General features: G+C 35.0%; 58 non-coding genes across 58 annotated transcripts; all 58 read left to right on the forward strand.

Annotated features, from left to right (window-relative positions):
* The first annotated feature begins 269 nt into the window (after nt 1-269).
* On the forward strand, nt 270-342 carry TRNAV-UAC (transfer RNA valine (anticodon UAC)). Its single transcript has one exon. It is a non-coding gene; the product is annotated as a tRNA-Val (tRNA).
* A 592-nt stretch (nt 343-934) lies between these two features.
* Nucleotides 935-1,007, forward strand: TRNAV-UAC (transfer RNA valine (anticodon UAC)). Its single transcript has one exon. It is a non-coding gene; the product is annotated as a tRNA-Val (tRNA).
* A 591-nt stretch (nt 1,008-1,598) lies between these two features.
* TRNAV-UAC (transfer RNA valine (anticodon UAC)) lies at nt 1,599-1,671 on the forward strand. The gene has a single exon. It is a non-coding gene; the product is annotated as a tRNA-Val (tRNA).
* A 161-nt stretch (nt 1,672-1,832) lies between these two features.
* TRNAV-UAC (transfer RNA valine (anticodon UAC)) lies at nt 1,833-1,905 on the forward strand. Its single transcript has one exon. It is a non-coding gene; the product is annotated as a tRNA-Val (tRNA).
* A 161-nt stretch (nt 1,906-2,066) lies between these two features.
* Nucleotides 2,067-2,139, forward strand: TRNAV-UAC (transfer RNA valine (anticodon UAC)). Its single transcript has one exon. It is a non-coding gene; the product is annotated as a tRNA-Val (tRNA).
* A 161-nt stretch (nt 2,140-2,300) lies between these two features.
* On the forward strand, nt 2,301-2,373 carry TRNAV-UAC (transfer RNA valine (anticodon UAC)). The gene has a single exon. It is a non-coding gene; the product is annotated as a tRNA-Val (tRNA).
* A 161-nt stretch (nt 2,374-2,534) lies between these two features.
* Nucleotides 2,535-2,607, forward strand: TRNAV-UAC (transfer RNA valine (anticodon UAC)). Its single transcript has one exon. It is a non-coding gene; the product is annotated as a tRNA-Val (tRNA).
* Nucleotides 2,608-3,002: 395 nt separating this feature from the next.
* On the forward strand, nt 3,003-3,075 carry TRNAE-UUC (transfer RNA glutamic acid (anticodon UUC)). The gene has a single exon. It is a non-coding gene; the product is annotated as a tRNA-Glu (tRNA).
* A 591-nt stretch (nt 3,076-3,666) lies between these two features.
* TRNAV-UAC (transfer RNA valine (anticodon UAC)) lies at nt 3,667-3,739 on the forward strand. Its single transcript has one exon. It is a non-coding gene; the product is annotated as a tRNA-Val (tRNA).
* A 395-nt stretch (nt 3,740-4,134) lies between these two features.
* On the forward strand, nt 4,135-4,207 carry TRNAE-UUC (transfer RNA glutamic acid (anticodon UUC)). The gene has a single exon. It is a non-coding gene; the product is annotated as a tRNA-Glu (tRNA).
* A 1,451-nt stretch (nt 4,208-5,658) lies between these two features.
* Nucleotides 5,659-5,731, forward strand: TRNAE-UUC (transfer RNA glutamic acid (anticodon UUC)). Its single transcript has one exon. It is a non-coding gene; the product is annotated as a tRNA-Glu (tRNA).
* A 591-nt stretch (nt 5,732-6,322) lies between these two features.
* On the forward strand, nt 6,323-6,395 carry TRNAV-UAC (transfer RNA valine (anticodon UAC)). The gene has a single exon. It is a non-coding gene; the product is annotated as a tRNA-Val (tRNA).
* Nucleotides 6,396-6,790: 395 nt separating this feature from the next.
* On the forward strand, nt 6,791-6,863 carry TRNAE-UUC (transfer RNA glutamic acid (anticodon UUC)). Its single transcript has one exon. It is a non-coding gene; the product is annotated as a tRNA-Glu (tRNA).
* A 1,217-nt stretch (nt 6,864-8,080) lies between these two features.
* On the forward strand, nt 8,081-8,153 carry TRNAV-UAC (transfer RNA valine (anticodon UAC)). The gene has a single exon. It is a non-coding gene; the product is annotated as a tRNA-Val (tRNA).
* Nucleotides 8,154-8,511: 358 nt separating this feature from the next.
* TRNAV-UAC (transfer RNA valine (anticodon UAC)) lies at nt 8,512-8,584 on the forward strand. Its single transcript has one exon. It is a non-coding gene; the product is annotated as a tRNA-Val (tRNA).
* Nucleotides 8,585-8,745: 161 nt separating this feature from the next.
* On the forward strand, nt 8,746-8,818 carry TRNAV-UAC (transfer RNA valine (anticodon UAC)). The gene has a single exon. It is a non-coding gene; the product is annotated as a tRNA-Val (tRNA).
* A 161-nt stretch (nt 8,819-8,979) lies between these two features.
* On the forward strand, nt 8,980-9,052 carry TRNAV-UAC (transfer RNA valine (anticodon UAC)). The gene has a single exon. It is a non-coding gene; the product is annotated as a tRNA-Val (tRNA).
* Nucleotides 9,053-9,213: 161 nt separating this feature from the next.
* TRNAV-UAC (transfer RNA valine (anticodon UAC)) lies at nt 9,214-9,286 on the forward strand. Its single transcript has one exon. It is a non-coding gene; the product is annotated as a tRNA-Val (tRNA).
* Nucleotides 9,287-9,447: 161 nt separating this feature from the next.
* Nucleotides 9,448-9,520, forward strand: TRNAV-UAC (transfer RNA valine (anticodon UAC)). Its single transcript has one exon. It is a non-coding gene; the product is annotated as a tRNA-Val (tRNA).
* Nucleotides 9,521-9,681: 161 nt separating this feature from the next.
* On the forward strand, nt 9,682-9,754 carry TRNAV-UAC (transfer RNA valine (anticodon UAC)). Its single transcript has one exon. It is a non-coding gene; the product is annotated as a tRNA-Val (tRNA).
* A 161-nt stretch (nt 9,755-9,915) lies between these two features.
* Nucleotides 9,916-9,988, forward strand: TRNAV-UAC (transfer RNA valine (anticodon UAC)). Its single transcript has one exon. It is a non-coding gene; the product is annotated as a tRNA-Val (tRNA).
* Nucleotides 9,989-10,149: 161 nt separating this feature from the next.
* Nucleotides 10,150-10,222, forward strand: TRNAV-UAC (transfer RNA valine (anticodon UAC)). Its single transcript has one exon. It is a non-coding gene; the product is annotated as a tRNA-Val (tRNA).
* Nucleotides 10,223-10,383: 161 nt separating this feature from the next.
* On the forward strand, nt 10,384-10,456 carry TRNAV-UAC (transfer RNA valine (anticodon UAC)). Its single transcript has one exon. It is a non-coding gene; the product is annotated as a tRNA-Val (tRNA).
* A 161-nt stretch (nt 10,457-10,617) lies between these two features.
* On the forward strand, nt 10,618-10,690 carry TRNAV-UAC (transfer RNA valine (anticodon UAC)). Its single transcript has one exon. It is a non-coding gene; the product is annotated as a tRNA-Val (tRNA).
* A 161-nt stretch (nt 10,691-10,851) lies between these two features.
* Nucleotides 10,852-10,924, forward strand: TRNAV-UAC (transfer RNA valine (anticodon UAC)). Its single transcript has one exon. It is a non-coding gene; the product is annotated as a tRNA-Val (tRNA).
* Nucleotides 10,925-11,085: 161 nt separating this feature from the next.
* TRNAV-UAC (transfer RNA valine (anticodon UAC)) lies at nt 11,086-11,158 on the forward strand. Its single transcript has one exon. It is a non-coding gene; the product is annotated as a tRNA-Val (tRNA).
* A 161-nt stretch (nt 11,159-11,319) lies between these two features.
* Nucleotides 11,320-11,392, forward strand: TRNAV-UAC (transfer RNA valine (anticodon UAC)). The gene has a single exon. It is a non-coding gene; the product is annotated as a tRNA-Val (tRNA).
* Nucleotides 11,393-12,021: 629 nt separating this feature from the next.
* Nucleotides 12,022-12,094, forward strand: TRNAV-UAC (transfer RNA valine (anticodon UAC)). The gene has a single exon. It is a non-coding gene; the product is annotated as a tRNA-Val (tRNA).
* A 395-nt stretch (nt 12,095-12,489) lies between these two features.
* On the forward strand, nt 12,490-12,562 carry TRNAV-UAC (transfer RNA valine (anticodon UAC)). The gene has a single exon. It is a non-coding gene; the product is annotated as a tRNA-Val (tRNA).
* A 161-nt stretch (nt 12,563-12,723) lies between these two features.
* TRNAV-UAC (transfer RNA valine (anticodon UAC)) lies at nt 12,724-12,796 on the forward strand. Its single transcript has one exon. It is a non-coding gene; the product is annotated as a tRNA-Val (tRNA).
* A 161-nt stretch (nt 12,797-12,957) lies between these two features.
* On the forward strand, nt 12,958-13,030 carry TRNAV-UAC (transfer RNA valine (anticodon UAC)). The gene has a single exon. It is a non-coding gene; the product is annotated as a tRNA-Val (tRNA).
* Nucleotides 13,031-13,191: 161 nt separating this feature from the next.
* TRNAV-CAC (transfer RNA valine (anticodon CAC)) lies at nt 13,192-13,264 on the forward strand. The gene has a single exon. It is a non-coding gene; the product is annotated as a tRNA-Val (tRNA).
* Nucleotides 13,265-13,425: 161 nt separating this feature from the next.
* On the forward strand, nt 13,426-13,498 carry TRNAV-UAC (transfer RNA valine (anticodon UAC)). Its single transcript has one exon. It is a non-coding gene; the product is annotated as a tRNA-Val (tRNA).
* Nucleotides 13,499-13,659: 161 nt separating this feature from the next.
* Nucleotides 13,660-13,732, forward strand: TRNAV-CAC (transfer RNA valine (anticodon CAC)). The gene has a single exon. It is a non-coding gene; the product is annotated as a tRNA-Val (tRNA).
* Nucleotides 13,733-13,893: 161 nt separating this feature from the next.
* TRNAE-CUC (transfer RNA glutamic acid (anticodon CUC)) lies at nt 13,894-13,966 on the forward strand. The gene has a single exon. It is a non-coding gene; the product is annotated as a tRNA-Glu (tRNA).
* Nucleotides 13,967-14,127: 161 nt separating this feature from the next.
* TRNAV-UAC (transfer RNA valine (anticodon UAC)) lies at nt 14,128-14,200 on the forward strand. Its single transcript has one exon. It is a non-coding gene; the product is annotated as a tRNA-Val (tRNA).
* Nucleotides 14,201-14,361: 161 nt separating this feature from the next.
* Nucleotides 14,362-14,434, forward strand: TRNAV-UAC (transfer RNA valine (anticodon UAC)). The gene has a single exon. It is a non-coding gene; the product is annotated as a tRNA-Val (tRNA).
* A 161-nt stretch (nt 14,435-14,595) lies between these two features.
* TRNAV-UAC (transfer RNA valine (anticodon UAC)) lies at nt 14,596-14,668 on the forward strand. The gene has a single exon. It is a non-coding gene; the product is annotated as a tRNA-Val (tRNA).
* A 395-nt stretch (nt 14,669-15,063) lies between these two features.
* On the forward strand, nt 15,064-15,136 carry TRNAV-CAC (transfer RNA valine (anticodon CAC)). Its single transcript has one exon. It is a non-coding gene; the product is annotated as a tRNA-Val (tRNA).
* Nucleotides 15,137-15,297: 161 nt separating this feature from the next.
* On the forward strand, nt 15,298-15,370 carry TRNAV-UAC (transfer RNA valine (anticodon UAC)). The gene has a single exon. It is a non-coding gene; the product is annotated as a tRNA-Val (tRNA).
* A 629-nt stretch (nt 15,371-15,999) lies between these two features.
* TRNAE-CUC (transfer RNA glutamic acid (anticodon CUC)) lies at nt 16,000-16,072 on the forward strand. Its single transcript has one exon. It is a non-coding gene; the product is annotated as a tRNA-Glu (tRNA).
* A 161-nt stretch (nt 16,073-16,233) lies between these two features.
* TRNAV-UAC (transfer RNA valine (anticodon UAC)) lies at nt 16,234-16,306 on the forward strand. The gene has a single exon. It is a non-coding gene; the product is annotated as a tRNA-Val (tRNA).
* Nucleotides 16,307-16,467: 161 nt separating this feature from the next.
* Nucleotides 16,468-16,540, forward strand: TRNAV-UAC (transfer RNA valine (anticodon UAC)). The gene has a single exon. It is a non-coding gene; the product is annotated as a tRNA-Val (tRNA).
* Nucleotides 16,541-16,701: 161 nt separating this feature from the next.
* Nucleotides 16,702-16,774, forward strand: TRNAV-UAC (transfer RNA valine (anticodon UAC)). The gene has a single exon. It is a non-coding gene; the product is annotated as a tRNA-Val (tRNA).
* Nucleotides 16,775-17,169: 395 nt separating this feature from the next.
* On the forward strand, nt 17,170-17,242 carry TRNAV-UAC (transfer RNA valine (anticodon UAC)). Its single transcript has one exon. It is a non-coding gene; the product is annotated as a tRNA-Val (tRNA).
* A 395-nt stretch (nt 17,243-17,637) lies between these two features.
* On the forward strand, nt 17,638-17,710 carry TRNAV-CAC (transfer RNA valine (anticodon CAC)). The gene has a single exon. It is a non-coding gene; the product is annotated as a tRNA-Val (tRNA).
* A 161-nt stretch (nt 17,711-17,871) lies between these two features.
* TRNAV-UAC (transfer RNA valine (anticodon UAC)) lies at nt 17,872-17,944 on the forward strand. The gene has a single exon. It is a non-coding gene; the product is annotated as a tRNA-Val (tRNA).
* Nucleotides 17,945-18,339: 395 nt separating this feature from the next.
* TRNAV-UAC (transfer RNA valine (anticodon UAC)) lies at nt 18,340-18,412 on the forward strand. Its single transcript has one exon. It is a non-coding gene; the product is annotated as a tRNA-Val (tRNA).
* A 161-nt stretch (nt 18,413-18,573) lies between these two features.
* On the forward strand, nt 18,574-18,646 carry TRNAV-UAC (transfer RNA valine (anticodon UAC)). Its single transcript has one exon. It is a non-coding gene; the product is annotated as a tRNA-Val (tRNA).
* A 161-nt stretch (nt 18,647-18,807) lies between these two features.
* TRNAV-UAC (transfer RNA valine (anticodon UAC)) lies at nt 18,808-18,880 on the forward strand. The gene has a single exon. It is a non-coding gene; the product is annotated as a tRNA-Val (tRNA).
* A 161-nt stretch (nt 18,881-19,041) lies between these two features.
* TRNAV-UAC (transfer RNA valine (anticodon UAC)) lies at nt 19,042-19,114 on the forward strand. The gene has a single exon. It is a non-coding gene; the product is annotated as a tRNA-Val (tRNA).
* Nucleotides 19,115-19,509: 395 nt separating this feature from the next.
* Nucleotides 19,510-19,582, forward strand: TRNAV-CAC (transfer RNA valine (anticodon CAC)). Its single transcript has one exon. It is a non-coding gene; the product is annotated as a tRNA-Val (tRNA).
* A 161-nt stretch (nt 19,583-19,743) lies between these two features.
* TRNAV-UAC (transfer RNA valine (anticodon UAC)) lies at nt 19,744-19,816 on the forward strand. Its single transcript has one exon. It is a non-coding gene; the product is annotated as a tRNA-Val (tRNA).
* Nucleotides 19,817-20,211: 395 nt separating this feature from the next.
* TRNAV-UAC (transfer RNA valine (anticodon UAC)) lies at nt 20,212-20,284 on the forward strand. The gene has a single exon. It is a non-coding gene; the product is annotated as a tRNA-Val (tRNA).
* Nucleotides 20,285-20,445: 161 nt separating this feature from the next.
* On the forward strand, nt 20,446-20,518 carry TRNAV-UAC (transfer RNA valine (anticodon UAC)). The gene has a single exon. It is a non-coding gene; the product is annotated as a tRNA-Val (tRNA).
* Nucleotides 20,519-20,679: 161 nt separating this feature from the next.
* TRNAV-UAC (transfer RNA valine (anticodon UAC)) lies at nt 20,680-20,752 on the forward strand. Its single transcript has one exon. It is a non-coding gene; the product is annotated as a tRNA-Val (tRNA).
* A 161-nt stretch (nt 20,753-20,913) lies between these two features.
* TRNAV-UAC (transfer RNA valine (anticodon UAC)) lies at nt 20,914-20,986 on the forward strand. The gene has a single exon. It is a non-coding gene; the product is annotated as a tRNA-Val (tRNA).
* A 161-nt stretch (nt 20,987-21,147) lies between these two features.
* TRNAV-UAC (transfer RNA valine (anticodon UAC)) lies at nt 21,148-21,220 on the forward strand. Its single transcript has one exon. It is a non-coding gene; the product is annotated as a tRNA-Val (tRNA).
* The last annotated feature ends 332 nt before the right edge of the window (nt 21,221-21,552 follow it).

Genomic DNA, 21,552 nt, shown 5'->3' on the forward strand with positions numbered 1-21,552 from the left:
AAATTAGTCAATGTATTATAACTTGAAAGTTACTGACAAGTGTGGCTCCGTGGTTATAACGTTCGCTTCACACGCGAAAGGTCCCCAGTTCGATCCTGGGCGGAATCAAGAGCGTAAACTTACATTTTTCTGTTAACAAATCTTTAGTTTTAATTGCAAATTAAGAAAGCCTCAAATGCATGAAATTCTAATCGTTTTCAAATTTTATGCACTTTCATTAAATATCACATATGTCAATTTAATGTATCTTGAAAGTTACCGAATTGTGTGGTTCCGTGGTGTAGTGGTTATCACGTTCGCTTTACACGCGAAAGATCCCCAGTTCGATCCTGGGCAGAATCAAGTGTGTATAAAAACTTTTTTCTGCGAACAAATCTTTAGTTTTAATTGCAAATTAAGAAAGCATCAAATTCATGAAATTCTAATCGTTTTCAAATTTTATGCACTTTCATTAAATATCACATATGTCCATTGAATGTATCTTGAAAGTAACCGAATTGTGTGGTTCCATGGTGTAGTGGTTATCACGCTCGCTTCACACGCGAAAGGTCCCCAGTTCTACCCTGGGTGGAATCATATTTATAAATTTTTCATTTCAAATCAAAAATTTCTCAAATGCCTGAAATTCCATTCGTTTATAAATTTTTGCATTGTCTTAAAATTGAAAATTAGTCAATGTATTATAACTTGAAAGTTACTCACAAGTGTGGTTCCGTGGTTATCACGTTCGCTTCCCCCGCGAAAGGTACCCAGTTCGATCCTGGGCGGTATCAAGTGCGTAAACTTACATTTTTCAGTGAACAAATCTTTAGTTTTAATTGCAAATTAAGAAAGCCTCAAATGCATGAAATTCTAATCATTTTCAAATTTTATGCACTTTCATTAAATATCACATATGTCAATTTAATGTATCTTGAAAGTTACTGAATTGTGTGGTTCCGTGGTGTAGTGGTTATCACGTTCGCTTTACACGCGAAATGTCCCCAGTTCGATCCTGGGCGGAATCAAATTTATAAATTTTCATTTCAAATCAAAAATTTCTCAAATGCCTGAAATTCCATTCGTTTATAAATTTTAGCATTTTCTTAAAATTGAAAATTAGTCAATGTATTATAACTTGAAAGTTACTGACAAGTGTGGCTCCGTGGTTATAACGTTCGCTTCACACGCGAAAGGTCCCCAGTTCGATCCTGGGCGGAATCAAGAGCGTAAACTTACATTTTTCTGTGAACAAATCTTTAGTTTTAATTGCAAATTAAGAAAGCCTCAAATGCATGAAATTCTAATCGTTTTCAAATTTTATGCACTTTCATTAAATATCACATATGTCAATTTAATGTATCTTGAAAGTTACCGAATTGTGTGGTTCCGTGGTGTAGTGGTTATCACGTTCGCTTTACACGTGAAAGATCCCCAGTTCGATCCTGGGCAGAATTAAGTGCGTATAAAAACTTCTTTCTGCGATCAAATCTTTAGTTTTAATTGCAAATTAAGAAAGCCTTAAATGCATGAAATTCTAATCGTTTTCAAATTTTATGCACTTCCATTAAATATCACATATGTCAATTTAATGTATCTGGAAAGTTACCGAATTGTGTGGTTCCGTGGTGTAGTGGTTATCACGTTCGCTTTACACGCGAAAGGTCCCCAGTGCGATCCTGGGCGGAATCAAGTGCGTAAACTTACATTTTTCTGTGAACAAATCTTTAGTTTTAATTGCAAATTAAGAAAGCCTCAAATGCATGAAATTCTAATCGTTTTCAAATTTTATGCACCTTCATTAAATATGACATATGTCAATTTAATGTATCTTGAAAGTAACCGAATTGTGTGGTTCCGTGGTGTAGAGCTTATCACGTTCGCTTTACACGCGAAAGGTCCCCAGTTCGATCCTGGGCGGAATCAAGTGCGTAAACTAACATTTTTCTGTGAACAAATCTTTAGTTTTAATTGCAAATTAAGAAAGCCTCAAATGCTTGAAATTCTAATCGTTTTCAAATTTTATGCACTTTCATTAAATATCACATATGTCAATTTAATGTATCTTGAAAGTAACCGAATTGTGTGGTTCCGTGGTGTAGTGGTTATCACGTTCGCTTTACACGCGAAAGGTCCCCAGTTCGATCCTGGGCGGAATCAAGTGCGTAAACTTACATTTTTCTGTGAACAAATCTTTAGTTTTAATTGCAAATTAAGAAAGCCTCAAATGCATGAAATTCTAATCATTTTCAAATTTTATGCACTTTCATTAAATATCACATATGTCAATTTAATGTATCTTGAAAGTAACCGAATTGTGTGGTTCCGTGGTGTAGTGGTTATCACGTTCGCTTTACACGCGAAAGGTCCCCAGTTCGATCCTGGGCGGAATCAAGTGCGTAAACTTACGTTTTTCTGTGAACAAATCTTTAGTTTTAATTGCAAATTAAGAAAGCCTCAAATGCATGAAATTCTAATCGTTTTCAAATTTTATGCACTTTCATTAAATATCACATATGTCAATTTAATGTATCTTGAAAGGTACTGAATTGTGTGGTTCCGTGGTGCAGTGGTTATCACGTTCGCTTTACACGCGAAAGGTCCCCAGTTCGATCCTGGGCGGAATCAAGTGCGTAAACTTGCATTTTTCTGTGAACAAATCTTTAGTTTTAATTGCAAATTAAGAAAGCCTCAAATGCATGAAATTCTAATCGTTTTCAAATTTTATGCACTTTCATTAAATATCACATATGTCAATTTAATGTATCTGGAAAGTTACCGAATTGTGTGGTTCCGTGGTGTAGTGGTTATCACGTTCGCTTCACACGCGAAAAGTCCCCAGTTCGATCCTGGGTGGTATCAAGTGCGTTAACTTACATTTTTCTGTGAACAAATCTTTAGTTTTAATTGCAAATTAAGAAAGCCTACAATGCATGAAATTCTAATCGTTTTCAAATTTTATGCACTTCCATAAAATATCACATATGTCAATTTAATGTATCTAGAAAGTTACCGAATTGTGTGGTTCCGTGGTGTAGTGGTTATCACGTTCGCTTTTCACGCGAAAGGTCCCCAGTTTAATCCTGGGCAGAATCAAGTGCGTATAATTACTTTTTTCTGTGAACAAATCTTTAGTTTTAATTGCAAATTAAGAAAGCCTCAAATTCATGAAATTCTAATCGTTTTCAAATTTTATGCACTTTCATTAAATATCACATATGTCCATTGAATGTATCTTGAAAGTTACCGAATTGTGTGGTTCCGTGGTGTAGTGGTTATCACGCTCGCTTCACACGCGAAAGGTCCCCAGTTCTACCCTGGGTGGAATCATATTTATAAATTTTCATTTCAAATCAAAAATTTCTCAAATGCCTGAAATTCCATTCGTTTATAAATTTTTGCATTGTCTTAAAATTGAAAATTAGTCAATGTATTATAACTTGAAAATTACTCACAAGTGTGGTTCCGTGGTTATCACGTTCGCTTCCCCCGCGAAAGGTCCCCAGTTCGATCCTGGGCGGAATCAAGTGCGTAAACTTACATTTTTCTGTGAACAAATCTTTAGTTTTAATTGCAAATTAAGAAAGCCTCAAATGCATGAAATTCTAATCATTTTCAAATTTTATGCACTTTCATTAAATATCACATATGTCAATTTAATGTATCTTGAAAGTAACCGAATTGTGTGGTTCCGTGGTGTAGTGGTTATCACGTTCGCTTTACACGCGAAAGGTCCCCAGTTCGATCCTGGGCGGAATCAAGTGCGTAAACTTACATTTTTCTGTGAACAAATCTTTAGTTTTAATTGCAAATTAAGAAAGCCCCAAATGCATGAAATTCTAATCGTTTTCAAATTTTATGCACTTTCATTAAATATCACATATGTCAATTTAATGTATCTGGAAAGTTACCGAATTGTGTGGTTCCGTGGTGTAGTGGGTATCACGTTCGCTTCACACGCGAAAAGTCCCCAGTTCGATCCTGGGTGGTATCAAGTGCGTTAAGTTACATTTTTCTGTGAACAAATCTTTAGTTTTAATTGCAAATTAAGAAAGCCTTCAATGCATGAAATTCTAATCGTTTTCAAATTTTATGCACTTCCATAAAATATCACATATGTCAATTTAATGTATCTAGAAAGTTACCGAATTGTGTGGTTCCGTGGTGTAGTGGTTATCACGTTCGCTTTTCACGCGAAAGGTCCCCAGTTTAATCCTGGGCAGAATCAAGTGCGTATAATTACTTTTTTCTGTGAACAAATCTTTAGTTTTAATTGCAAATTAAGAAAGCCTCAAATTCATGAAATTCTAATCGTTTTCAAATTTTATGCACTTTCATTAAATATCACATATGTCCATTGAATGTATCTTGAAAGTTACCGAATTGTGTGGTTCCGTGGTGTAGTGGTTATCACGCTCGCTTCACACGCGAAAGGTCCCCAGTTCTACCCTGGGTGGAATCATATTTATAAATTTTCATTTGAAATCAAAAATTTCTCAAATGCCTGAAATTCCATTCGTTTATAAATTTTTGCATTGTCTTAAAATTGAAAATTAGTCAATGCATTATAACTTGAAAGTTACTCACAAGTGTGGTTCCGTGGTTATCACGTTCGCTTCACACGCGAAAGGTCCCCAGTTCTATCCTGGGTGGAATCAAATTTATAAATTTTCATTTCAAATCAAAAATTTCTCAAATGCCTGAAATTCCATTCGTTTATAAATTTTAGCATTTTCTTAAAATTGAAAATTAGTCAATGTATTATAACTTGAAAGTTACTGACAAGTGTGGCTCCGTGGTTATAACGTTCGCTTCACACGCGAAAGGTCCCCAGTTCGATCCTGGGCGGAATCAAGAGCGTAAACTTACATTTTTCTGTGAACAAATCTTTAGTTTTAATTGCAAATTAAGAAAGCCTCAAATGCATGAAATTCTAATCGTTTTCAAATTTTATGCACTTTCATTAAATATCACATATGTCAATTTAATGTATCTTGAAAGTTACCGAATTGTGTGGTTCCGTGGTGTAGTGGTTATCACGCTCGCTTCACACGCGAAAGGTCCCCAGTTCTACCCTGGGTGGAATCATATTTATAAATTTTCATTTCAAATCAAAAATTTCTCAAATGCCTGAAATTCCATTCGTTTATAAATTTTTGCATTGTCTTAAAATTGAAAATTAGTCAATGTATTATAACTTGAAAATTACTCACAAGTGTGGTTCCGTGGTTATCACGTTCGCTTCCCCCGCGAAAGGTCCCCAGTTCGATCCTGGGCGGAATCAAGTGCGTAAACTTTAATTTTTCTGTGAACAAATCTTTAGTTTTAATTGCAAATTAAGAAAGCCTCAAATGCATGAAATTCTAATCGTTTTCAAATTTTATGCACTTTCATTAAATATCACATATGTCAATTTAATGTATCTGGAAAGTTACCGAATTGTGTGGTTCCGTGGTGTAGTGGTTATCACGTTCGCTTCACACGCGAAAAGTCCCCAGTTCGATCCTGGGTGGTATCAAGTGCGTTAACTTACATTTTTCTGTGAACAAATCTTTAGTTTTAATTGCAAATTAAGAAAGCCTACAATGCATGAAATTCTAATCGTTTTCAAATTTTATGCACTTCCATAAAATATCACATATGTCAATTTAATGTATCTAGAAAGTTACCGAATTGTGTGGTTCCGTGGTGTAGTGGTTATCACGTTCGCTTTTCACGCGAAAGGTCCCCAGTTTAATCCTGGGCAGAATCAAGTGCGTATAATTACTTTTTTCTGTGAACAAATCTTTAGTTTTAATTGCAAATTAAGAAAGCCTCAAATTCATGAAATTCTAATCGTTTTCAAATTTTATGCACTTTCATTAAATATCACATATGTCCATTGAATGTATCTTGAAAGTTACCGAATTGTGTGGTTCCGTGGTGTAGTGGTTATCACGCTCGCTTCACACGCGAAAGGTCCCCAGTTCTACCCTGGGTGGAATCATATTTATAAATTTTCATTTCAAATCAAAAATTTCTCAAATGCCTGAAATTCCATTCGTTTATAAATTTTTGCATTGTCTTAAAATTGAAAATTAGTCAATGTATTATAACTTGAAAATTACTCACAAGTGTGGTTCCGTGGTTATCACGTTCGCTTCCCCCGCGAAAGGTCCCCAGTTCGATCCTGGGCGGAATCAAGTGCGTAAACTTACATTTTTCTGTGAACAAATCTTTAGTTTTAATTGCAAATTAAGAAAGCCTCAAATGCATGAAATTCTAATCATTTTCAAATTTTATGCACTTTCATTAAATATCACATATGTCAATTTAATGTATCTTGAAAGTAACCGAATTGTGTGGTTCCGTGGTGTAGTGGTTATCACGTTCGCTTTACACGCGAAAGGTCCCCAGTTCGATCCTGGGCGGAATCAAGTGCGTAAACTTACATTTTTCTGTGAACAAATCTTTAGTTTTAATTGCAAATTAAGAAAGCCCCAAATGCATGAAATTCTAATCGTTTTCAAATTTTATGCACTTTCATTAAATATCACATATGTCAATTTAATGTATCTGGAAAGTTACCGAATTGTGTGGTTCCGTGGTGTAGTGGGTATCACGTTCGCTTCACACGCGAAAAGTCCCCAGTTCGATCCTGGGTGGTATCAAGTGCGTTAAGTTACATTTTTCTGTGAACAAATCTTTAGTTTTAATTGCAAATTAAGAAAGCCTTCAATGCATGAAATTCTAATCGTTTTCAAATTTTATGCACTTCCATAAAATATCACATATGTCAATTTAATGTATCTAGAAAGTTACCGAATTGTGTGGTTCCGTGGTGTAGTGGTTATCACGTTCGCTTTTCACGCGAAAGGTCCCCAGTTTAATCCTGGGCAGAATCAAGTGCGTATAATTACTTTTTTCTGTGAACAAATCTTTAGTTTTAATTGCAAATTAAGAAAGCCTCAAATTCATGAAATTCTAATCGTTTTCAAATTTTATGCACTTTCATTAAATATCACATATGTCCATTGAATGTATCTTGAAAGTTACCGAATTGTGTGGTTCCGTGGTGTAGTGGTTATCACGCTCGCTTCACACGCGAAAGGTCCCCAGTTCTACCCTGGGTGGAATCATATTTATAAATTTTCATTTCAAATCAAAAATTTCTCAAATGCCTGAAATTCCATTCGTTTATAAATTTTTGCATTGTCTTAAAATTGAAAATTAGTCAATGCATTATAACTTGAAAGTTACTCACAAGTGTGGTTCCGTGGTTATCACGTTCGCTTCACACGCGAAAGGTCCCCAGTTCTATCCTGGGTGGAATCAAATTTATAAATTTTCATTTCAAATCAAAAATTTCTCAAATGCCTGAAATTCCATTCGTTTATAAATTTTAGCATTTTCTTAAAATTGAAAATTAGTCAATGTATTATAACTTGAAAGTTACTGACAAGTGTGGCTCCGTGGTTATAACGTTCGCTTCACACGCGAAAGGTCCCCAGTTCGATCCTGGGCGGAATCAAGAGCGTAAACTTACATTTTTCTGTGAACAAATCTTTAGTTTTAATTGCAAATTAAGAAAGCCTCAAATGCATGAAATTCTAATCGTTTTCAAATTTTATGCACTTTCATTAAATATCACATATGTCAATTTAATGTATCTTGAAAGTTACCGAATTGTGTGGTTCCGTGGTGTAGTGGTTATCACGCTCGCTTCACACGCGAAAGGTCCCCAGTTCTACCCTGGGTGGAATCATATTTATAAATTTTCATTTCAAATCAAAAATTTCTCAAATGCCTGAAATTCCATTCGTTTATAAATTTTTGCATTGTCTTAAAATTGAAAATTAGTCAATGTATTATAACTTGAAAATTACTCACAAGTGTGGTTCCGTGGTTATCACGTTCGCTTCCCCCGCGAAAGGTCCCCAGTTCGATCCTGGGCGGAATCAAGTGCGTAAACTTACATTTTTCTGTGAACAAATCTTTAGTTTTAATTGCAAATTAAGAAAGCCTCAAATGCATGAAATTCTAATCATTTTCAAATTTTATGCACTTTCATTAAATATCACATATGTCAATTTAATGTATCTTGAAAGTTACTGAATTGTGTGGTTCCGTGGTGTAGTGGTTATCACGTTCGCTTTACACGCGAAAGGTCCCCAGTTCGATCCTGGGCGGAATCAAATTTATAAATTTTCATTTCAAGTCAAAAATTTCTCTAATGCCTGAAATTCCATTCGTTTATAAATTTTTGCGTTTTCTTAAAATTGAAAATTAGTCAATGTATTATAACATGAAAGTTACTGACAAGTGTGTCTCCGTGGTTATCACGTTCGCTTCACACGCGAAAGGTCCCCAGTTCGATCCTGGGCGGAATCAAGTGCGTAAATTAACATTTTTCTGTGAACAAATCTTTAGTTTTTAATTGCAAATTAAGAAAGCCTTAAATGCATGAAATTCTAATCGTTTTCAAATTTTATGCACTTCCATTAAATATCACATATGTCAATTTAATGTATCTGGAAAGTTACCGAATTGTGTGGTTCCGTGGTGTAGTGGTTATCACGTTCGCTTTACACGCGAAAGGTCCCCAGTGCGATCCTGGGCGGAATCAAGTGCGTAAACTTACATTTTTCTGTGAACAAATCTTTAGTTTTAATTGCAAATTAAGAAAGCCTCAAATGCATGAAATTCTAATCGTTTTCAAATTTTATGCACCTTCATTAAATATCACATATGTCAATTTAATGTATCTTGAAAGTTACCGAATTGTGTGGTTCCGTGGTGTAGAGCTTATCACGTTCGCTTTACACGCGAAAGGTCCCCAGTTCGATCCTGGGCGGAATCAAGTGCGTAAACTAACATTTTTCTGTGAACAAATCTTTAGTTTTAATTGCAAATTAAGAAAGCCTCAAATGCATGAAATTCTAATCGTTTTCAAATTTTATGCACTTTCATTAAATATCACATATGTCAATTTAATGTATCTTGAAAGTAACCGAATTGTGTGGTTCCGTGGTGTAGTGGTTATCACGTTCGCTTTACACGCGAAAGGTCCCCAGTTCGATCCTGGGCGGAATCAAGTGCGTAAACTTACATTTTTCTGTGAACAAATCTTTAGTTTTAATTGCAAATTAAGAAAGCCTCAAATGCATGAAATTCTAATCATTTTCAAATTTTATGCACTTTCATTAAATATCACATATGTCAATTTAATGTATCTTGAAAGTAACCGAATTGTGTGGTTCCGTGGTGTAGTGGTTATCACGTTCGCTTTACACGCGAAAGGTCCCCAGTTCGATCCTGGGCGGAATCAAGTGCGTAAACTTACGTTTTTCTGTGAACAAATCTTTAGTTTTAATTGCAAATTAAGAAAGCCTCAAATGCATGAAATTCTAATCGTTTTCAAATTTTATGCACTTTCATTAAATATCACATATGTCAATTTAATGTATCTTGAAAGGTACTGAATTGTGTGGTTCCGTGGTGCAGTGGTTATCACGTTCGCTTTACACGCGAAAGGTCCCCAGTTCGATCCTGGGCGGAATCAAGTGCGTAAACTTGCATTTTTCTGTGAATAAATCTTTAGTTTTAATTGCAAATTAAGAAAGCCTCAAATGCATGAAATTCTAATCGTTTTCAAATTTTATGCACTTTCATTAAATATCACATATGTCAATTTAATGTATCTTGAAAGGTACTGAGTTGTGTGGTTCCGTGGTGTAGTGGTTATCACGTTCGCTTTACACGCGAAAGGTCCCCAGTTCGATCCTGGGCGGAATCAAGTGCGTAATCTTACATTTTTCTGTGAGCAAATCTTTAGTTTTGATTGCAAATTAAGAAAGCCTCAAATGCATGAAATTCTAATCGTTTTCAAATTTTATGCATTTTCATTAAATATCACATATGTCAATTTAATGTATCTTGAAAGTTACCGAATTGTGTGGTTCCGTGGTGTAGTGGTTATCACGTTCGCTTTACACGCGAAAGGTCCCCAGTGCGATCCTGGGCGGAATCAAGTGCGTAAACTTACATTTTTCTGTGAACAAATCTTTAGTTTTAATTGCAAATTAAGAAAGCCTCAAATGCATGAAATTCTAATCGTTTTCAAATTTTATGCACCTTCATTAAATATCACATATGTCAATTTAATGTATCTTGAAAGTTACCGAATTGTGTGGTTCCGTGGTGTAGAGCTTATCACGTTCGCTTTACACGCGAAAGGTCCCCAGTTCGATCCTGGGCGGAATCAAGTGCGTAAACTAACATTTTTCTGTGAACAAATCTTTAGTTTTAATTGCAAATTAAGAAAGCCTCAAATGCATGAAATTCTAATCGTTTTCAAATTTTATGCACTTTCATTAAATATCACATATGTCAATTTAATGTATCTTGAAAGTAACCGAATTGTGTGGTTCCGTGGTGTAGTGGTTATCACGTTCGCTTTACACGCGAAAGGTCCCCAGTTCGATCCTGGGCGGAATCAAGTGCGTAAACTTACGTTTTTCTGGGAACAAATCTTTAGTTTTAATTGCAAATTAAGAAAGCCTCAAATGCATGAAATTCTAATCATTTTCAAATTTTATGCACTTTCATTAAATATCACATATGTCAATTTAATGTATCTTGAAAGTAACCGAATTGTGTGGTTCCGTGGTGTAGTGGTTATCACGTTCGCTTTACACGCGAAAGGTCCCCAGTTCGATCCTGGGCGGAATCAAGTGCGTAAACTTACGTTTTTCTGTGAACAAATCTTTAGTTTTAATTGCAAATTAAGAAAGCCTCAAATGCATGAAATTCTAATCGTTTTCAAATTTTATGCACTTTCATTAAATATCACATATGTCAATTTAATGTATCTTGAAAGGTACTGAATTGTGTGGTTCCGTGGTGCAGTGGTTATCACGTTCGCTTTACACGCGAAAGGTCCCCAGTTCGATCCTGGGCGGAATCAAGTGCGTAAACTTGCATTTTTCTGTGAATAAATCTTTAGTTTTAATTGCAAATTAAGAAAGCCTCAAATGCATGAAATTCTAATCGTTTTCAAATTTTATGCACTTTCATTAAATATCACATATGTCAATTTAATGTATCTTGAAAGGTACTGAGTTGTGTGGTTCCGTGGTGTAGTGGTAATCACGTTCGCTTTACACGCGAAAGGTCCCCAGTTCGATCCTGGGCGGAATCAAGTGCGTAATCTTACATTTTTCTGTGAGCAAATCTTTAGTTTTGATTGCAAATTAAGAAAGCCTCAAATGCATGAAATTCTAATCGTTTTCAAATTTTATGCATTTTCATTAAATATCACATATGTCAATTTAATGTATCTTGAAAGTTACCGAATTGTGTGGTTCCGTGGTGTAGTGGTTATCATGTTCGCTTTACACGCGAAAGATCCGCAGTTCAATCCTGGGCGGAATCAAGTGCGTAAACTTACATTTTTCTGTGAGCAAATCTTTAGTTTTAATTGCAAATTAAGAAAGCCTCAAAAACATGAAATTCTAATCATTTTCAAATTTTATGCACTTTCATTAAATATCACATATGTCAATTTAATGTATCTTGAAAGTTACTGAATTGTGTGGTTCCGTGGAGTAGTGGTTATCACGTTCGCTTTACACGAGAAAGGTCCCCAGTTCGATCCTGGGCAGAATCAAGTGCGTAAAGTTACATTTTTCTGTGAGCAAATCTTTAGTTTTAATTGCATATTAAGAAAGCCTCAAATGCATGAAATTCTAATCATTTTCAAATTTTATGCACTTTCATTAAACATCACATATGTCAATTTAATGTATCTTGAAAGTTTCTGAATTGTGTTGTTCCGTGGTGTAGTGGTTATCATGTTCGCTTTACACGCGAAAGATCCGCAGTTCAATCCTGGGCGGAATCAAGTGCGTAAACTTACATTTTTCTGTGAACAAATCTTTAGTTTTAATTGCAAATTAAGAAAGCCTCAAATGCATGAAATTCTAATCATTTTCAAATTTTATGCATTTTCCTTAAATATCACATATGTCAATTTAATGTATCTTGAAAGTTACTGAATTGTGTGGTTCCGTGGTGTAGTGGTTATCACGTTCGCTTTACACGCGAAAGGTCCCCAGTTCGATCCTGGGCGGAATCAAAAGCGTAAACTTAAATTTTTCTGTGAACAAATCTTTAGTTTTAATTGCAAAGTAAGAAAGCCTCAAATGCATGAAATTCTAATCGTTTTCAAATTTTATGCACTTTCATTAAATATCACATAAGTCAATTTAATGTATCTTGAAAGTTGCTGAATTGTGTGGTTCCGTGGAGTAGTGGTAATCACGTTTGCTTTACACGAGAAAGGTCCCCAGTTCGATCCTGGGCGGAATCAAGTGCGTAAAGTTACATTTTTCTGTGAGCAAATCTTTAGTTTTATTTGCAAATTAAGAAAGCCTCAAATGCATGAAATTCTAATCGTTTTCAAATTTTATGCACTTTCATTAAATATCACATATGTCAATTTAATGTATCTAGAAAGTTACTGAATTGTGTGGTTCCGTGGTGTAGTGGTTATCACGTTCGCTTTACACGCGAAAGGTCCCCAGTTCGATCCTGGGCGGAATCAAGTGCGTAAACTTACATTTTTCTGTGAACAAATCTTTAGTTTTAATTGCAAATTAAGAAAGCCTCAAATGCATGAAATTCTAATCGTTTTCAAATTTTATGCATTTTCCTTAAATATCACATATGTCAATTTAATGTATCTTGAAAGTTACTGAATTGTGTGGTTCCGTGGTGTAGTGGTTATCACTTTCGCTTTACACGCGAAAGGTCCCCAGTTCGATCCTGGGTGGAATCAAGTGCGTAAACTTACATTTTTCTGTGATCAAATCTTTAGTTTTAATTGCAAATTAAGAAAGCCTCAAATGCATGAAATTCTAATCGTTTTCAAATTTTATGCACTTTCATTAAATATCACATATGTCAATTTAATGTATATTGAAAGTTACTGAATTGTGTGGTTCCGTGGTGTAGTGGTTATCACGTTCGCTTTACACGCGAAAGGTCCCCAGTTCGATCCTGGGCGAAATCAAGTGCGTAAACTTAAATTTTTCTGTGAGCAAATCTTTAGTTTTAATTGCAAATTAAGAAAGCCTCAAATGCATGAAATTCTAATCGTTTTCAAATTTTATGCACTTTCATTAAATTTCACATATGTCAATTTAATGTATCTTGAAAGTTACTGAATTGTGTGGTTCCGTGGTGTAGTGGTTATCACGTTCGCTTCACACGCGAAAGGTCCTCAGTTCGTTCCTGGGCGGAATCATATGCGTAAACTTACATTTTTGTGTGAACAAATCTTTAGTTGTAATTGCAAATTAAGAAAGCCTCAAATGCATGAAATTCTAATCGTTTTCAAATTTTATGCACTTTCATTAAATTTCACATATGTCAATTTAATGTATCCCTAAAGTTACTGAATTGTGTGGTTCCGTGGTGTAGTGGTTATCACGTTCGCTTTACACGCGAAAGGTCCCCAGTTCGATCCTGGGCGGAATCAAGTGCGTAAACTTAAATTTTTCTGTGAACAAATCTTTAGTTTCAATTGCAAATTAAGAAAGCCTCAAATGCATGAAATTCTAATCGTTTTCAAATTTTATGCACCTTCATTAAATATCACATATGTCAATTTAATGTATTTGGAAAGTTACTGAATTGTGTGGTTCCGTGGTGTAGTGGTTATCACGTTCGCTTCACACGCGAAAGATCCCCAGTTCGTTCCTGGGCGGAATCATATGCGTAAACTTACATTTTTGTGTGAACAAATCTTTAGTTGTAATTGCAAATTAAGAAAGCCTCAAATGCATGAAATTCTAATCATTTTCAAATTTTATGCACTTTCATTAAATATCACATATGTCAATTTAATGTATCTTGAATGTTACTGAATTGTGTGGTTCCGTGGTGTAGTGGTTATCACGTTCGCTTCTCACGCGAAAGGTCCCCAGTTCGATCCTGGGCGGAATCAAGTGCGTAAACTTACATTTTTCTGTGAACAAATCTTTAGTTTTAATTGCAAATTAAGAAAGCCTCAAATGCATGAAATTCTAATCGTTTTCAAATTTTATGCACTTTCATTAAATATCACATATGTCAATTTAATGTATCTAGAAAGTTACTGAATTGTGTGGTTCCGTGGTGTAGTGGTTATCACGTTCGCTTTACACGCGAAAGGTCCCCAGTTCGATCCTGGGCGGCATCAAGTGCGTAAACTTACATTTTTCTGTGAACAAATCTTTAGTTTTAATTGCAAATTAAGAAAGCCTCAAATACATGAAATTCTAATCGTTTTCAAATTTTATGCATTTTCATTAAATATCACATATGTCAATTTAATGTATCTTGAAAGTTACTGAATTGTGTGGTTCCGTGGTGTAGTGGTTATCACGTTCGCTTTACACGCGAAAGGTCCCCAGTTCGATCCTGGGTGGAATCAAGTGCGTAAACTTACATTTTTCTGTGAGCAAATCTTTAGTTTTAATTGCAAATTAAGAAAGCCTCAAATGCATGAAATTCTAATCGTTTTCAAATTTTATGCACTTTCATTAAATATCACATATGTCAATTTAATGTATCTTGAAAGTTACTGAATTGTGTGGTTCCGTGGTGTAGTGGTTATCACGTTCGCTTTACACGCGAAAGGTCCCCAGTTCGATCCTGGGCGGAATCAAGTGCGTAAACTTACATTTTTCTGTGAGCAAATCTTTAGTTTTAATTGCAAGTTAAGAAAGCCTCAAATGCATGAAATTCTAATCGTTTTCAAATTTTATGCACTTTCATTAAATATCACATATGTCAAATTAATGTATCTTGAAAGTTATCGAATTATGTGGTTCCGTGGTGTAGTGGTTATCACGTTCACTTCACACGCGAAAGGTCACCATTTCGATCCTGGGCGGGATCAAGTGCGTAAACTTACATGTTTCTGTGAACAAATCTTTAGTTTTAATTGCAAATTAAGAAAGCCTCAAATACATGAAATTCTAATCGTTTTCAAATTTTATGCACCTTCATTAAATATCACATATGTCAATTTAATGTATTTGGAAAGTTACTGAATTGTGTGGTTCCGTGGTGTAGTGGTTATCACGTTCGCTTCACACGCGAAAGGTCCCCAGTTCGTTCCTGGGCGGAATCATATGCGTAAACTTACATTTTTGTGTGAACAAATCTTTAGTTTTAATTGCAAATTAAGAAAGCCTCAAATGCATGAAATTCTAATCATTTTCAAATTTTATGCACTTTCATTAAACATCACATATGTCAATTTAATGTATCTTGAAAGTTACTGAATTGTGTGGTTCCGTGGTGTAGTGGTTATCACGTTCGCTTTACACGCGAAAGGTCCCCAGTTCGATCCTGGGCGGAATCAAAAGCGTAAACTTAAATTTTTCTGTGAACAAATCTTTAGTTTTAATTGCAAATTAAGAAAGCCTCAAATGCATGAAATTCTAATCGTTTTCAAATTTTATGCACTTTCATTAAATATCACATAAGTCAATTTAATGTATCTTGAAAGTTGCTGAATTGTGTGGTTCCGTGGAGTAGTGGTAATCACGTTTGCTTTACACGAGAAAGGTCCCCAGTTCGATCCTGGGCGGAATCAAGTGCGTAAAGTTATATTTTTTTGTGAACAAATCTTTAGTTGTAATTGCAAATTAAGAAAGCCTCAAATGCATGAAATTCTAATCATTTTCAAATTTTATGCACTTTCATTAAATATCACATATGTCAATTTAATGTATCTTGAAAGTTACTGAATTGTGTGGTTCCTAGGTTTAGTGGTTATCACGTTCGCTTTACACACGAAAGGTCCTCAGTTCGATCCTGGGCGGAATCAAGTGCGTAAACTTACATTTTTCTGTGAACAAATCTTTAGTTTTAATTGCAAATTAAGAAAGCCTCAAATGCATGAAATTCTAATCGTTTTCAAATTTTATGCACTTTCATTAAATATCACATATGTCAATTTAATGTATCTTGAATGTTACTGAATTGTGTGGTTCCGTGGTGTAGTGGTTATCACGTTCGCTTCTCACGCGAAAGGTCCCCAGTTCGATCCTGGGCGGAAGCAAGTGCGTAAACTTACATTTTTCTGTGAACAAATCTTTAGTTTTAATTGCAAATTAAGAAAGCCTCAAATGCATGAAATTCTAATCGTTTTCAAATTTTATGCACTTTCATTAAATATCACATATGTCAATTTAATGTATCTAGAAAGTTACTGAATTGTGTGGTTCCGTGGTGTAGTGGTTATCACGTTCGCTTTACACGCGAAAGGTCCCCAGTTCGATCCTGGGCGGCATCAAGTGCGTAAACTTACATTTTTCTGTGAACAAATCTTTAGTTTTAATTGCAAATTAAGAAAGCCTCAAATGCATGAAATTCTAATCGTTTTCAAATTTTATGCATTTTCATTAAATATCACATATGTCAATTTAATGTATCTTGAAAGTTACTGAATTGTGTGGTTCCGTGGTGTAGTGGTTATCACGTTCGCTTTACACGCGAAAGGTCCCCAGTTCGATCCTGGGTGGAATCAAGTGCGTAAACTTACATTTTTCTGTGAGCAAATCTTTAGTTTTAATTGCAAATTAAGAAAGCCTCAAATGCATGAAATTCTAATCGTTTTCAAATTTTATGCACTTTCATTAAATATCACATATGTCAATTTAATGTATCTTGAAAGTTACTGAATTGTGTGGTTCCGTGGTGTAGTGGTTATCACGTTCGCTTTACACGCGAAAGGTCCCCAGTTCGATCCCGGGCGGAATCAAGTGCGTAAACTTACATTTTTCTGTGAGCAAATCTTTAGTTTTAATTGCAAATTAAGAAAGCCTCAAATGCATGAAATTCTAATCGTTTTCAAATTTTATGCACTTTCATTAAATATCACATATGTCAAATTAATGTATCTTGAAAGTTATCGAATTGTGTGGTTCCGTGGTGTAGTGGTTATCACGTTCACTTCACACACAAAAGGTCACCATTTCGATCCTGGGCGGGATCAAGTGCGTAAACTTACATTTTTCTGTGAGCAAATCTTTAGTTTTAATTGCAAATTAAGAAAGCCTCAAATGCATGAAATTCTAATCGTTTTCAAATTTTATGCACTTTCATTAAATATCACATATGTCAATTTAATGTATCTTGAAAGTTACTGAATTGTGTGGTTCCGTGGTGTAGTGGTTATCACGTTCGCTTTACACGCGAAAGGTCCCCAGTTCGATCCTGGGCGGAATCAAGTGCGTAAACTTGCATTTTTCTGTGAGCAAATCTTTAGTTTTAATTGCAAATTAAGAAAGCCTCAAATGCATGAAATTCTAATCGTTTTCAAATTTTATGCACTTTCATTAAATATCACATATGTCAAATTAATGTATCTTGAAAGTTATCGAATTGTGTGGTTCCGTGGTGTAGTGGTTATCACGTTCACTTCACACGCGAAAGGTCACCATTTCGATCCTGGGCGGGATCAAGTGCGTAAACTTACATGTTTCTGTGAACAAATCTTTAGTTTTAATTGCATATTAAGAAAGCCTCAAATACATGAAATTCTAATCGTTTTCAAATTTTATGCACCTTCATTAAATATCACATATGTCAATTTAATGTATTTGGAAAGTTACTGAATTGTGTGGTTCCGTGGTGTAGTGGTTATCACGTTCGCTTCACACGCGAAAGGTCCCCAGTTCGTTCCTGGGCGGAATCATATGCGTAAACTTACATTTTTGTGTGAACAAATCTTTAGTTTTAATTGCAAATTAAGAAAGCCTCAAATGCATGAAATTCTAATCATTTTCAAATTTTATGCACTTTCATTAAACATCACATATGTCAATTTAATGTATCTCGAAAGTTACTGAATTGTGTGGTTCCGTGGTGTAGTGGTTATCACGTTCGCTTTACACGCGAAAGGTCCCCAGTTCGATCCTGGGCGGAATCAAAAGCGTAAACTTAAATTTTTCTGTGAACAAATCTTTAGTTTTAATTGCAAATTAAGAAAGCCTCAAATGCATGAAATTCTAATCGTTTTCAAATTTTATGCACTTTCATTAAATATCACATAAGTCAATTTAATGTATCTTGAAAGTTGCTGAATTGTGTGGTTCCGTGGAGTAGTGGTAATCACGTTTGCTTTACACGAGAAAGGTCCCCAGTTCGATCCTGGGCGGAATCAAGTGCGTAAAGTTACATTTTTCTGTGAGCAAATCTTTAGTTTTAATTGCAAATTAAGAAAGCCTCAAATGCATGAAATTCTAATCGTTTTCAAATTTTATGCACTTTCATTAAATATCACATATGTCAATTTAATGTATCTAGAAAGTTACTGAATTGTGTGGTTCCGTGGTGTAGTGGTTATCACGTTCGCTTTACACGCGAAAGGTCCCCAGTTCGATCCTGGGCGGAATCAAGTGCGTAAACTTACATTTTTCTGTGAACAAATCTTTAGTTTTAATTGCAAATTAAGAAAGCCTCAAATGCATGAAATTCTAATCGTTTTCAAATTTTATGCATTTTCCTTAAATATCACATATGTCAATTTAATGTATCTTGAAAGTTACTGAATTGTGTGGTTCCGTGGTGTAGTGGTTATCACTTTCGCTTTACACGCGAAAGGTCCCCAGTTCGATCCTGGGTGGAATCAAGTGCGTAAACTTACATTTTTCTGTGAGCAAATCTTTAGTTTTAATTGCAAATTAAGAAAGCCTCAAACGCATGAAATTCTAATCGTTTTCAAATTTTATGCACTTTCATTAAATATCACATATGTCAATTTAATGTATATTGAAAGTTACTGAATTGTGTGGTTCCGTGGTGTAGTGGTTATCACGTTCGCTTTACACGCGAAAGGTCCCCAGTTCGATCCTGGGCGGAATCAAGTGCGTAAACTTAAATTTTTCTGTGAGCAAATCTTTAGTTTTAATTGCAAATTAAGAAAGCCTCAAATGCATGAAATTCTAATCATTTTCAAATTTTATGCACTTTCATTAAATATCACATATGTCAATTTAATGTATCTTGAAAGTTACTGAATTGTGTGGTTCCGTGGTGTAGTGGTTATCACGTTCGCTTTACACGCGAAAGGTCCTCAGTTCGATCCTGGGCGGAATCAAGTGCGTAAACTTACATTTTTCTGTGAACAAATCTTTAGTTTTAATTGCAAATTAAGAAAGCCTCAAATGCATGAAATTCTAATCGTTTTAAAATTTTATGCACTTTCATTAAATATCACATATGTCAATTTAATGTATCTTGAAAGTTATCGAATTGTGTGGTTCCGTGGTGTAGTGGTTATCACGTTCACTTCACACGCGAAAGGTCACCATTTCGATCCTGGGCGGGATCAAGTGCGTAAACTTACATGTTTCTGTGAACAAATCTTTAGTTTTAATTGCATATTAAGAAAGCCTCAAATACATGAAATTCTAATCGTTTTCAAATTTTATGCACCTTCATTAAATATCACATATGTCAATTTAATGTATTTGGAAAGTTACTGAATTGTGTGGTTCCGTGGTGTAGTGGTTATCACGTTCGCTTCACACGCGAAAGGTCCCCAGTTCGTTCCTGGGCGGAATCATATGCGTAAACTTACATTTTTGTGTGAACAAATCTTTAGTTTTAATTGCAAATTAAGAAAGCCTCAAATGCATGAAATTCTAATCATTTTCAAATTTTATGCACTTTCATTAAACATCACATATGTCAAATTAATGTATCTCGAAAGTTACTGAATTGTGTGGTTCCGTGGTGTAGTGGTTATCACGTTCGCTTTACACGCGAAAGGTCCCCAGTTCGATCCTGGGCGGAATCAAAAGCGTAAACTTAAATTTTTCTGTGAACAAATCTTTAGTTTTAATTGCAAATTAAGAAAGCCTCAAATGCATGAAATTCTAATCGTTTTCAAATTTTATGCACTTTCATTAAATATCACATAAGTCAATTTAATGTATCTTGAAAGTTGCTGAATTGTGTGGTTCCGTGGAGTAGTGGTAATCACGTTTGCTTTACACGAGAAAGGTCCCCAGTTCGATCCTGGGCGGAATCAAGTGCGTAAAGTTACATTTTTCTGTGAGCAAATCTTTAGTTTTAATTGCAAATTAAGAAAGCCTCAAATGCATGAAATTCTAATCGTTTTCAAATTTTATGCACTTTCATTAAATATCACATATGTCAATTTAATGTATCTAGAAAGTTACTGAATTGTGTGGTTCCGTGGTGTAGTGGTTATCACGTTCGCTTTACACGCGAAAGGTCCCCAGTTCGATCCTGGGCGGAATCAAGTGCGTAAACTTACATTTCTCTGTGAACAAATCTTTAGTTTTAATTGCAAATTAAGAAAGCCTCAAATGCATGAAATTCTAATCGTTTTCAAATTTTATGCATTTTCCTTAAATATCACATATGTCAATTTAATGTATCTTGAAAGTTACTGAATTGTGTGGTTCCGTGGTGTAGTGGTTATCACTTTCGCTTTACACGCGAAAAGTCCCCAGTTCGATCCTGGGTGGAATCAAGTGCGTAAACTTACATTTTTCTGTGAGCAAATCTTTAGTTTTAATTGCAAATTAAGAAAGCCTCAAACGCATGAAATTCTAATCGTTTTCAAATTTTATGCACTTTCATTAAATATCACATATGTCAATTTAATGTATATTGAAAGTTACTGAATTGTGTGGTTCCGTGGTGTAGTGGTTATCACGTTCGCTTTACACGCGAAAGGTCCCCAGTTCGATCCTGGGCGGAATCATGTGCGTAAACTTAAATTTTTCTGTGAGCAAATCTTTAGTTTTAATTGCAAATTAAGAAAGCCTCAAATGCATGAAATTCTAATCATTTTCAAATTTTATGCACTTTCATTAAATATCACATATGTCAATTTAATGTATCTTGAAAGTTACTGAATTGTGTGGTTCCGTGGTGTAGTGGTTATCACGTTCGCTTTACACGCGAAAGGTCCTCAGTTCGATCCTGGGCGGAATCAAGTGCGTAAACTTACATTTTTCTGTGAACAAATCTTTAGTTTTAATTGCAAATTAAGAAAGCCTCAAATGCATGAAATTCTAATCGTTTTAAAATTTTATGCACTTTCATTAAATATCACATATGTCAATTTAATGTATCTTGAAAGTTACTGAATTGCGTGGTTCCGTGGTGTAGTGGTTATCACGTTCGCTTTACACGCGAAAGGTCCCCATTTCGATCCTGGGCGGAATCAAGTGCGTAAACTTACATTTTTCTGTGAACAAATCTTTAGTTTTAATTGCAAATTAAGAAAGCCTCAAATGCATGAAATTCTAATCGTTTTCAAATTTTATGCACCTTCATTAAATATCACATATGTCAATTTAATGTATTTGGAAAGTTACTGAATTGTGTGGTTCCGTGGTGTAGTAGTTATCACGTTCGCTTCACACGCGAAAGATCCCCAGTTCGTTCCTGGGCGGAATCATATGCGTAAACTTACATTTTTGTGTGAACAAATCTTTAGTTGTAATTGCAAATTAAGAAAGCCTCAAATGCATGAAATTCTAATCATTTTCAAATTTT

This window comes from Parasteatoda tepidariorum, chromosome 9 (assembly GCF_982258835.1).
Source record: "Parasteatoda tepidariorum strain Cologne lab strain chromosome 9, Ptep-v5.0, whole genome shotgun sequence".
Classification (NCBI taxonomy): Eukaryota; Metazoa; Arthropoda; class Arachnida; order Araneae; family Theridiidae; genus Parasteatoda; species Parasteatoda tepidariorum.